Raw genomic sequence first — 13510 nt, 5'->3', positions numbered from 1 at the left:
ATGAAAATATTTTTTTCAAAGCAGCCATTATGGAGGCAGCAATAATAATCAATATTACTGCGTTGATGACTGCTAATTTACGAATCAAGCGTCATCAACTTTTTCATAAATGTATTTTCGAGACTGTGATCAGGCAATTTTCATATTTTGCGGATAATGACCCGGCATGCAATCAAACATGACAAAATCTTGAAAATATTTACCAATAATAATTCAACATTCGATGCCATAATTGGACGATTATGCCACTGAGTATCAGTTAATAATAAATAAATCATCAACTATCACGCACACTGGATGTTTCCTTTCTTCTTACGGCAATTCGTAACTTCGACCTACCAGTCAGAACCAAAAGAAAGTACCCACATATACCGCGAGATTGATTTGCATGATGAAAGAGTAGATCAGTAAATAATTATACTTAAAACATAATTCATAAATCATACCATAGTATCGGTATCCGGTGAAACTAGCTTGTAGGTAGCACCTGATTCGCAAGGAAGAACCAGTTTAATAGCAACCAACATAACATAAAAAATGACTGTGAATGATATTAATGACTTGCAAATAACAGCATTTGTTTCAGTTTTTGCTCACCTGAGGCTACAATGCAGGTAAGTGTATAATAATTATTAGGCTAAAGCTGGTTTGATTAATTATGCTCCTACGACCTGGTAGAGTCCTCCCGAGATTGTTCAGAGCTGTCCGGAATTCTGCTCTTTCTCCTTTTTCGTCAAGTGCATGAAGCTCCAGGATTCCTTTCTTGGACAAAATTTCGAAAATGGAAAATAAAGTTTTGTTCTAATTAGATCGTAATAAACACAAGTTAAACTATATCTCGGTAAAGATCGGGACAATTAAGGTGAGTAACGCTAACGACATTGCAGAGTTTTCTAATTAGGCAACTGAAGTCTAAGTGGGTGGCAAAAGCCTGTATCAAATTAGCAGCGTGTTTTAATAGATACTAAATTGTGTCTCGAACACGAGTTATAGTAATGTCCTTAGATAAATAGGTAGATTCAGTTACGCAGTGGAATCCAGCCTAAACACACATGCACATAATTGGGTCGTTTGACAATAGAGGAGCTAACGATTGCCTTAACAAAGGCCGCACTATAATGACTTGTAAAAAGAAATTATTCATTACCAGTTAACCGCAAAGCAGACGAATTTATAATCCTTTTAAAGCTGTTCAAAGAAGTGTTGAATAATGAAAAATTAGCTAACGATTCCACGGCTACTGACCATTTTAGGATATCAGTGGAATCGATCTCCGAACAGATTTTTCATCTTCAATTAGATTTATCGCTTGTCTTCATTTACATGGTAAATCGATAGTAAAAGTCGTTTAATTTGGTATAATTATTGTCCAGGTGCTTGTTTAGGCGCGACGTTGGTATTGAAAAATGTGTTGCTGGATTTGGAGTTGACACTTTTGATGCAGATGAGGCTGAAATAAATTTGCAGCTTTTAAGGTAATAGTGAAAAAGAAGCTGGAGTATTGCCATAGAAGGGAATGTGAGAGAGGAAGCGGGAGATCAAGTAAACCGACCTCTAATAAGAACTCCAGAACAACTGGATCCCTCATGACTCTTTCGGTTTGATGTTCAACAGAAATGTTTTAATCTAAGTTGTGGAGAATGTTGATTTGTCTACAAATGTCAGTACTTTTTTATCAATGAATTTACTCACGCTGTCTTCTATTCACGTTCATGACAGTCATTAAAATACCTTAAAATTGAGGATGAACATGAAAGTAACTTTTGGTTTTTTATTAAACCTGTTGGTCAACTTAACGTGATTAGAATCTTTATTAAATCTGTTATTAAACCTGATGAAGGCTTGCCAGAAGGGATAAATTATATTGATGATCATATTATATTCAATTCAAGAATTTAATTATCATGCACCAAATTCCCTTAAATAGTTTTTATGAATACTTACCAAGTAAAAAATTACAGGTAATTTTTTAAATTTGAAAATTAATTATTTAAAGACCTATGACGCATAAGAGTTGTCTTTTATGGCGACAATTAATTAATGATGTAATAAAATTACTTTTAAAATTTGTCTGCGTGGATCCGTAGGTAGTCTCTCTTCCTATAGTTAATCTGATCTTGTCATAGTAACTTATAGATTGGCAGTAAAACGTTGAACACAATGAATAATGTGTAATTTGAGATGATTCACAAAGAGAACCACTAGCAAGCATGTGAGATCTCGAGCTTACCTCTACCAGGAGAAAGTAAGTTCTGAAAAGACGCATTTAAAATCTCTATTCAATTTCAATTCAAAAATTTCATATTTCCTACACCACCTACTCGTTTTCTTCGTCAATGGGTACTTCTGACTTATTTGGTTTTCATACAGAATGTGCCAAATTTTTAGTTCCAAACATTGTTTTTATGTCACAAGCATTAGATTTATGGACATAATTTACAAGAGACTTAGTATTCATTTACACTGCTTAATCATATTCTGTACAAAATTCAGTAACTACATACAGTGCAAGCAATAATGATTGAAGTGTGCCGCTCTATACTGAATTTCAATTTCAATATCTTTTCCACTAATTCTCAAGATCAAGAAGTAAAATGTCCAATTAGCTGAGTTCCAGTGACGTACTGACTATATTTTTGACCTTCTGGAAAAAATTCATCCTTTTGCCTCTTAAAAGAAAAAAAATAATTTGCAAGGAAATAAATTTGTAAATACAAATTGAAGTTATACGAATAAGTCTGGATCAAGTGGTTTTTTCGTTGTTTACAACCACAAATTATAATTACAATTTATAATAAATGCTGGAAGTACTGGCCATTCTGCTCATGTTTTGAAAGAGTGCAATCAGCATAGCAGAGGTAATTGCATTAACTGCTTCAGTAATGGCTTCTTGCAATTCCTCCAAAGTAAGTAAAATATTTTTGTACACAGTATTCTTTAACTAACTAAACAAAAAATAGTCCAAAGGCGTCAAATCTGGAGATCTTACAGGCCATATATTTTTTACTAATGACTTTATCTTCATAAATTAGTCTAGAAATGTTTTAGACATCTAATCAAGTATGGGTAAAAATAATCTCCACGCATCTGATTAATGACTTTTATTTGACAATGGTTGAAAGAAATTTTGATAATCTTTCAACGATAGGTCCACTACTTCGATGAAGCGGACACTTCAGTCGTTATTGCTCACACTGTATTATGATTTTCTAATCTCAAAGGATCGAAACGAACTTATGGTGTTTTTACAGTGTATGCCATTAATTTATCTCCACTCTTACAACCATATTATGGGAATAACATCACAAGAAGAAACCAAAATCCCAATCTCATATTCGCGAAATGCAGCAGCATTAATTAATTATATCATAATATGGTAATCCGAAAGTGAAATGGAAATATTAATACATTACATGCCTAAACTTGTCGCTCCCATTAAAATATTTCGTATTTTCTCCTTTGGGCCCTAATTAAACGGACTAGTAAACAAATTGCTCGGCCATATTAGAATGCAAATGGCTACACGGATCGCTCCCAAAGTTACGTAAATCGAAAATTAGTCTACTTTTTGATGGCAGATGACCATGTCGCCCTGACATGTCAACTCTGTATTTAGAAAGTGTAACAGATTATTTGCATGTCAACAGTGTTGAATAACAGTTTCTTTCAAACAATGTGTGGCGGAACTGGTTTTTGAAACAATTTCGTTTTTAATGTCTCAGTTGCAGTGTCCTCGATAAAACTCACTCTTCACCTACATTATTTTATGATCCTGGCCAATTACTTTATACCATTGCCTTATTGATACACACGCACCCTAAAAACATGTACATCGACCTTCATTACTAGTTTAAAACATTGCATCCGTTTCTACGTCCACATGTTCATCTAGAATAAAAAACTGGTGCATTCTCTATATGACTAACATCTAACAATTTACAAGTCACTGCTTTGCGTATGGTACTCCTTATTTGGAGCTTAATATGCTTAAATAACAATAAATTAAGGCACTTAAATTATTATCGTATTAGTATGGCTATCTTTGTGTGCTTCTGGATGTTGTTTGCATTAATTGTTTCCGAAAGCGAATAAATCTTCGTTGCGAGTAGTCAGTTTAGTAGAAATTGGGTTTAATTGGACCGAACACCTGAGTTGAGATCAGCTGAGGTGGAATTTTATTTGATTGTATAATTTTATTCTCCAAACTCGACGTGAAAATAATAATCGAGTTCGGAGTAGTGTTTCTCGGCAAATAATTTCCTGAAAAAAAAAAACTATTTTCTATTGATAAAATGTTGAAGCGCAATTCAATGGAGCGGTGCCTGAAAAATTGTGCGTCTCAAACATACCGTTAAACTATAATAAACACAAATAAACCGCTAAGCACAGTAAAAATTTAATGCTGAATTAAATATTAATATGTTAGGTTCATATATTCACAAGATGAAGCATCAAATTAAAAACACAATCTTCATACGAAATTTTTGAAACAAAACATTTCAAGGCTATCTGCACGCTGCAGTGTTTATTCGGTATACAGGGTGTTTGGTAGAGCGATAGAAAGTTTTCAGTTGCAGATAGAAAGGTTCATTTTTAATCTATATTTTTATCTTAATATATATTTATTCTTATACAATGTGTCATCGTTTTTGAAATATCAGTCTTTTTCGATGTTTCCACAAAATAATTTAGTTGAAAGAATTAAGTTCATATTATTTTGATATATGTATACACTTCCACTTTCAAAAATATCTTTTAAAATGTTCTTAATATGTACATTAGCAAAGCGAAATAAAAATTAATTAAAAATTATTATTACGAACAATTATGTAGACAAATTAATATGTTAAAACACTTTGGTTCCAATTTATTATTTTGTTAATTTTTTTCTCCAATGTAATCACTAGGTCTAGAAATTTAAATAGTCTTAAAAACTTATCTGTTGTATACTCTTCCAAATGATATATGACATTATGATAAAATTATAATTCACAAAACTGAAAACAAAAGGAAATATTAGTTACAATAAGAAAATAAGCGACATTAAATTTATACATAATTATTAATAATTTTAAAACTTATAGTGCTAGTTCTGACTTAAACTATACTACTACTAATTAATATCATTTTCAAAACGAGATCCTCCATTTCTAATGCATTTACTTGCCCCTCCACTCTCCCTTCTCCACTCTCTCCCCTTGACCAATATTTTAAAAACGATGAGACTTTGTATGAGGATAAATATGGTTACATAGATTCAAAATCATCCCATCTATCTCCAATTGAAAATTTTCTGTCGCTCTAGCAAACACCCTGTATAACAGTACCCTTAATTTCAGTTGTGTTTTTGTAGTCCACACTGGAGGTCTGAAAACATGTTTCTTTACCGTGTGTGATGTGCTTCGTAAAAATTAATTCGTTTTCTTATCAATATCTCGTGGAAACCATCAGGTTTTGGTCCTTAGAGCTAGTTTTCAGCGGTCCTCTCAGATCCGAGCACTATGTCATCAATACCCTTGTATTTCATTTGGTTGGAGTAGTTAGTCGCTCCTTCTATTTTTCCATTAACTGCTACACGATGCTTTTGCATTTTTTAACTTCCGAGCCCTATACGTCCCAGTCAGACCAATTCATTCGTTTAAATAATCATCCACGTTTCCCTTTGTTGGGCAAAATGCCTGAGTTGTAATAACCTCTAGAAAGTAATATTTGAAGACCGAATTATTTAACATTTTTATATTCACTTTGGAATGTCAATTCTTAACGTACAATTTGAATCCTGCGATTCGGGAAGACGAAACTATTTTAACATTTATAAATCTGTATATCGAACCTCAGGGAAAGGAGCGGTCTCCCCTCAAAAAGTGTAATATGCAGCTTTTTGGACTCTACATAATTTGGATGATTTGGGTAATAGTCACTAGAAACGATTTATTGCAAGACCTCTGCCATTCAAAACATTTAGGCAAAGTCCGCTCCGTGCATGTGAAAATTTGCTAGTTCCTTCTTTTCTCGATGATCTATTGGCAAGTCGTTACATTCCAAAACAGATTCCAATTCCCTGGGAATCCAATATAAATTGCAAAAGTGCAACCAAATAGATAGTAATAATAGTTAATAATTGCATAACGATTCAATCAACAAGCTGACGAGTGCTAGATGCATTAAGTAAAATATTTCCTCTTACCAAGTTAGCAAAAGCAAGATGATTTGAGAGGTATTCCTGAGCAACACGAGTGTCAGCAGCAATATTAAAACGAAATCGCGGCTCTTCATTAAAGAAGGAATGTGAAAATATCCGCCACAGTCTCTAGAGATTACCGTATGAAATTATTTAGTTTAAGTTCTTAGACGATCTTCTTTGATATAATATCAAGGTTCCGCTTAGGCACACATTCCAACTAATTACTCTCACATCACACGGCAATCATTTGGCGTGGCCCGAGTGAAAGTTTATATAACATCATTGATTCAAGGCACTAATTTCCTTGAAAAATGTTTTACATTTCGTAATTTTAATAATGAATCGTTTGAGAAAATGCTGATTTTATGGCCATGACCACTAAAATGTTATTAAGCAGAAAGTAAATTGAAAATTGCGCTGAACCGCTGTTAACGCACACATACAACTTCCGCAATGAAAATTTCCGATTTGAAAAAATTGAAAATGAGAAAACAACAATTTCAGCAGAGCATGAAGAAACATCATCGATTATCTTACAATATTAAACGTAAATCCCAAGATGCAAATCTACAGAGCGTTCGAACTTGTTCATGCACCGAGATGTAATTAAGATGATTTTTTAAGGTCGACGCAGCAAATCATGCAGCGACGTTATGAGTAACTTTTATTGTTCAATTCTATGAAAATGAGGATCCTTCAGGTGGTAATCTTGTTTGCGTAAAGTTATATTGCTCATTAGGAATATATGCGTTCGCCTTTTTGATGTACTGCGTTAATTCGAATTACATTGCATTATGTTAATTGATTGTTTACTTTCAATTATTCATCTGCTTGTATTGTTTAATTTATTAGAGTTGTCCTTCGTCTACGGGGGAAAAGCTTGTAGTCTGCAGTTTGTCATGCTGTGTCATCAGTAGATTTGTTTTGTATTGGGTAGATTATGTTTTCGCCTTGTTCTACTTAAATTTATGGATTTAGTAATCGACCTGTTATTATATAGGAGCCCCCTATTCCATATTTACATATTTAGTACAAAGGATTTTTAAGTTTTCCAGCACACTTTTAATTATTTTTAATGTATTTACTAACTAGTTACATAAAGAGCCATTTTTAACACTTATGAATGTATAAGTGCTAAAGAAAATCACTGTTATTAGGATTCAGTTACCACTAGATAGTTTGTTGAAATTATGGTACAAAATAGTACTTAGAAGAGGGTACTTTGTATTGAAATATATCTTGCTTAGACGAAGTCACGATCTTCTTTGGTGCTCTGTCCCTTTCTTTATTTATTTTATTACTAATTAATACCGCAACATATATCAACATGCAAGTTTTATGAGAAATGCCAAATAAAGAATCCATCTTTTTCTATTGCAGCAAGTTCTTAACCGGGATCAAAAATTAGCATTGCAATTGCACCAACGGGGAATAGAGAGAAGCCTTTTCATTCAAGCCTTGAAACTGGCATCCTTCTTCGAAAAAGCTATTTCTCAGGGGTACCATAGAAATGGCAGCTAAATCTATTTGGTGAAATTCTCGTTTTGACTGCATCTTTAGGTGCCAACCTTCACTAACGGTATAGCTCCTTAGTGGAAGTAAGAATACATTATTTTAGCACCTATTTTCCCAAAACAAATTTCTCAAAAATCGAGTGATACCTCATTATAAATGTAGTGGCACCCTGATTATAACCTCTAAGTTTGAAACCATTGCCATTATCCCCTTTGGTAAGACAGCTTGTGAAAGTCTGTGGGAAAAAAGGCTTTTAGTTAATAATTAATTTATCACAATAAGAGCTGCAGATTTCAAAATGAGGCTAGGAAGACCTTTAAATATGAGATATCACTGAATCGTTTTGATGGAAATGAGTTATACTCCTAATCGTATAATTCATGAATGCCACCAAATTACACCCGAAATGTTGACAATGTAAGACACTGCTTTGAACCAAATTTATTTTATTCTATGGAGCTAAGTGGCGACCATTTCCAGCATTTAATAAATTGATCAGAAAAGGAATACAAACATTTTTTTTCATTTACCCACTTTTTTAAGCAAAAAATTACAAATAAAAAAATGTACCGTTTTAAATTTGAGAAATAAAACTCATCTCCGTCAAAACAATCCAGTGATATCTCACTTTTAAACGTCCTCCTACCCTCATTTCGAAGTCTGCATCCCTATTGTGGTAAATTAACTAGAAGCTTTTGTCCCTACAGATTTCGACAAGCTGTCATAACAACGGGAATAATAGCAATTACTTCAAACTTGGAGGTTATAATTAGGGTGTAATTACCTTTGAGTTGAGGTATCGCTACACCCCTTCTCAATAGAAATTTTGAGGATAACCGTCACTCGTTCTGGACTTGAAGCTAAAGGGGCAAAAATATAGTAAAAAAAATTTCCCCTTCGAATCAAAAAGTGACGGTTCCGAGCGTTTTTACATGTTTTCCTTGGAAATACTGACAATTGAGGTGCAAAATTTCCATTGGGTTACCCTGTATATATGAACCGAGGTATTAGCGTTTGAAAAAAATGCAAATTCGACTAATTAAGAACTGCGCTTAACCAGCTTCGTTGCCTACCGATAATCGTGTGATTCTAAGAATTCTGTTTCTTCATTGGTTCGATGTTCAGAGCAACTGACCAAGGCTACAACTTTATAGCATAAAATTTTTGAAGCAAGGTCTTCGTAGATATAGAAAGTGATGGTGGCAAATCTGAGGGTCCTAACCCACCCAATTAATAGGAGAGATACATTAAACATACTTAATTTTGGCGGCCAAGAAATTTCACCGGATATGCTTGTCAGACCTCATCTAAAAGCCATTAGTATTGTATACTTACGAAAACTCGTACACGCGTACCGGTTACAAGATGTAATTAAATCGTTGAAAAATGGGTTTGCGGCATTTTACATGAAAACTTTTGGTATAATAAAAGATAATGATCCTATGTGTGTATGCCACTGTACATACACAACCGCTGCGATATTGTTGAAGTGACAATGGAACTGAAGAAAGCTTTCTATGCCGGTTTTAATAAAATTGCCACTACGTTCTTCATCCTCAGGCTACAACTCAATTAAAGCTAAAAAAATGAGCAATAAAGAGGGCTATTACTCATCTTCTCTTAAGTTAAGCAACATTTCGCTATCTGCAAGTACGATAAATTCCCGCAATTGTAACGTATGCGGTCCATGCAACATTAGCAGCATTTAAGCTAAGAAATGGCCTAACAATAGAATTAGCGAAGCCAGATTCTAGGGATTTCACTTTGTGGAGCAAGGTTAACCGTGTAGAAGTACCAGGGCGTGTTCAAGTTATGTTTCTCGAAAAGTCACTCATCACCATTTGTAGGCTATAGATTTTTATTGTTATGTCACTGATGGTGTTGACACAGTTTATGCACGCTTATTCCTTGAACTTTTATATGTACGAGCTGTCAAAAAGGTAATAAAGTATGGGCACCTGTACTTTCTCTTTATATCAGAGATTACTTAATTGCTCACTTACCAAGACGGGCGATTTATTGCCCAAAAGATAATGTTGTACCCCGAGTGATAACGAGAACCTGCCCTTTCATTTCTCGGTAAATGGGATCGTGACCTTAGCACGGACGCGTAAAGACAGATGCGATTTTATGGTTGTTTCTTAAATCGTGGTCGAAAACCAAAACTGTTGGACAATGACTAGTGTTCACTTTTCAAGTACCTCTGGTATAAAATAGCAAGAGATGCCTGGTAAAGGTTGGGCCGTGTATGGCGTGTGCCGGGCGGGTTTCAAAATCACGCCGAGAACATTGTTTTAGAAAATGAATGGCTACGAGATGCATATCGAGCAACGGGGCTATAAATAAAATATGTTAAATATACTCATTTAAATATGTGGAAGTTTTGTTGTGGAATTCAAATTCGGGCCGCTACCTGATGGCATAATATGGCGCGACACCTCGAATATGGCTAATTTGTCACGAAGGAATCGGGTGCTCTCACTTGTGGGTGGATCGTTTAGGGTAAAAAATTTCTAAATCAAAAATTTTTTACTTTATTGCAGCGTCTCCTTCATAGTATGCCAATTTCCCAAGATTCAAACAAATCGCATTCGAAACGCGTTAACTGATGCGCCTTATTGGAATTAAAGGAATTACAGCCACACCTAAATTTGGAATTTGAAGTGGGCGAATCGAATTCGCTAATACTGGAATGTTCAAATTATGATTTCGTATTAACATAGATATTTCACGTATTCTTGGTGACTTTGTCTTGTTCTCGGAATAGGTTGTGGAACTCGAGTGGTTTTGGGGTCTTTTAGAAGATTTTTGAGAAATCAGAATAGTTGAACACGTTTTAGGATTTTTCTTTTAATCTTACGGATTGTCAAGTAATCATTAACAACAAAGTTATCTTTCATATATTCTTGCAAATAACTGGAAAACTGTGATAGGTACAAATAACATGCAAAGGTGCAATCAAAAACAGTTTATAGTGGTAAAAAAAAGCCTAATTCTAGGAATTTCGAATCCGAACGCACTTTCGCACTTTTCTAAATATATGTTTAGTTCTCTTCTGATAATTATAAAATTACGACAATACCGATTCTTCATTTATTATGGTTTGTTGGATAACTAATGGCCATGCAAGTCACGAGAGAGAAAAATCATAAGAATTACGTTTGTTCAAGTGGTGATGAATTTTCATAAAATTTATCCTGAATGAGATAAATTTCAGGAGTATAGTATCGGATGAACTACACCGGGTGTTTCTGAAATGTTTGAAACAGCTCTACAATTACACAAAATATTAATCATTAGGTTGCACAGTATATATATATTTTGACTAAATCTTTTTTGATCTTCTCTTCAATATTTAAAATATTTTGTTATACTCATATTGTCCATTTTTGCATCCAACTACTCAGAGATTAAAAGGAAATACTACTTTTTTGGTTATTTTTTCGTCGAAATGAGGAGGTTAATAAGATACAAATCGAATGAAATGGTCATGTATATGTTATAATGGCAATCAAAATTCACTTTTTTTTTCTTTTATGTTAACAGTCTTTACTTAACATGGAAATCAGTCAATCAGTAGGGCTAATTTTCTGGAAAATTTGTTAAATTAGCCTTTATAAAGAGAGAAAAAAACGGGAAGGCACCTATAAGGTGTTTTCAGATATCAAGGATTTTTGTCGGATTTTAAGGGGACATTATTGCGGGGATATTGATTATTAGATTGATTATAATAATAACCTTAATATTATTATATTAAGGTTAAGATAATTCCTTGAAGCCAATGAAGTTTGTTTTTGAAATTTTTAAAAGAAATGGTTATTTTGATTTATCAAAATTTTTATTCATCAAGATCGTGAAAACTATTCAGGAGATATTCTACATAATTAAATATATTTTTTGTGGTTAGTCTAGATGTTGACTACCATTATAGTAGGTATCTGGTAAGGTAGTTCAACCCTTAGAAGAATTAAACAGAGTGACGTGTGATAGGAGTTTTAAAATCGACATGTAAGCCTCTACTTTCCATGCTAAAGATCTTTAAATAACAAAGCTATATGCATAAAGTTATTAGTGTTCCTAAACTTGAGAATGAATAGAAGAAGAAAAAATCTAGATTGAAATTACCAGTTGCTCTAAAATAAATACCTAATGAAAAATAAATCACAATACTTCATCCAGGTGATCAGGTACTGCCGTGGGTAAAAAGATGATTAATTATTTTAGCCTCAAGTTAACATCTTGGTTATAAAACAAGAAAAAAATCATAAATATTTCATATTAGCAATAGTTCAGGGGACCCACTATTTTTTTCTTTTGGATATCGGAAGGCAAATCTTATTTTAAGGAGATGCTGAAACCTGGCAATAAGATTTTTCATTATTGCGCTTATATAACTTAATTTAAAAAAAAAAAAACAGATTTTTGGTGAGTAAATATTTAACGAAGTTTTCTAAAACTACCTCTTAATTAAAATAGGTAAAGTAGCATTCTGCGGTCTAGCGAAAATCAAAGTATTGGTCTATAAACCATACACAATCTAATACCATTCCAACAGTAACTAACCCTGCATCATTTGGATAACAAATCATCAATGTAACTTTGATCCATAAAACTTTTGGTTGTAGAAAAATTAAATAATTTAAAAAAAAATTAAAAAATACCTACTGAGAACCGAAAATTGCAAAAAAAAGCGTTTTTTTTTACCAATAATTCATAGTAAACTCTTTTCTATTGTAATATGTGCTGAAGTCAATTATAAAAAATTCTCACCTTTTTGCTATCCTGGTATAACCAATTCGGTCAACCAGCTAGAACTTCAGGAAATTGTCCACTCACAAGAAATAATCCTCTTATATTTCACTTTGCAGGTATCAGGTAATTTACCACTCACATGCAACAAAAGTTTCCAGAAACCGAATTTGAACTTAAGTCTACAAATTAGTTAATAGAAGTATGGAACGCACTTAAGTCTTTACAATTCTCCGAGATATCGACAAGCGGTTTGAGCACTAACTTGGCGGCAATCAAGAGTCGTTAGTTTTGGTAGCAGAAAGTACCAGTAGGTATTTTATGACTTCTGTTCCCGTCATAGTGTCCTGCGAAATATCAGCGAACATAGCTCTACTAAATATGTTGCTTCTGCATCCTTCATAAGACACACTACCTATAGAGTTTTTTTTTAAAGAAAATTTACGATTTTTGGTGTACGTGCTTTCGTCACTCGGCACTAAAAGTTACAAAAAAAATCGTAAATCAGTCCGTAAACCCCGACAGCAACACACGTCAACTCCTCCAGAGAACTATCTTCGATTTGTTCTTCTTGTCCAACCAAAAGATCTCTCGTCACCAGGTACGCGCGCACGTGCTTTAACGGTTCTCGGAATATCGGACGTGGTACTGCCTTAACGATGGTCGGCGGTTCACTGAGTGTTGTTGTGTTTGCGTCCGGACCACGCCAAAGGATCTGCTCTAGTTCTGGGCGAGATCGAAAGTGTTTTCTTCGCGGATGGACCCAGCTGGGTGTAGTTGGTGGAGGTTGGCGGTTTCTTGATGGTCAGTTAGGTTTACAGTATCACCTAGAACTGTTAGGTTGGCTGGACACTTAATAGGAAATGTTGACCATAAATAGTAGCATTATGTGGGGTAATAATGAAAAATTTACGAAAGATTCGTATTGTTGCCAAGAAGTTCGATTTGTATGATTCAACATATTATTTTGTTACAGCGGAAATTAGGTAAAGCTGAAGGGGGATTTTTTTGTTTTTAAGGGAAAACTTATTAACATAAAATGCACTTGGTTTGTTTGAGACC

At 33.9% G+C, this 13510-nt stretch overlaps 1 protein-coding gene across 2 annotated transcripts in view; it reads right to left on the bottom strand.

Annotated features, from left to right (window-relative positions):
• The window catches only part of LOC136416850 (histone-lysine N-methyltransferase PRDM16-like), a 52978-nt gene extending 39707 nt beyond the window's left edge, over window positions 1-13271 (bottom strand). For both annotated transcript variants that reach the window (XM_066402230.1, XM_066402229.1), the window contains exon 1: window positions 12470-13271. The gene's annotated coding sequence lies outside the window, so the exon portion shown is untranslated. The remainder of the gene's footprint in view (window positions 1-12469) is intronic.
• Window positions 13272-13510: the final 239 nt, after the last annotated feature.

The sequence above is a fragment of the Euwallacea similis genome, chromosome 25 (genome assembly GCF_039881205.1).
Source record: "Euwallacea similis isolate ESF13 chromosome 25, ESF131.1, whole genome shotgun sequence".
In the NCBI taxonomy this organism is placed as follows: domain Eukaryota; kingdom Metazoa; phylum Arthropoda; class Insecta; order Coleoptera; family Curculionidae; genus Euwallacea; species Euwallacea similis.
The sequence above is the reverse complement of the archived record's forward strand: the minus strand, read 5'-3'. Positions and strand labels throughout refer to the sequence as shown.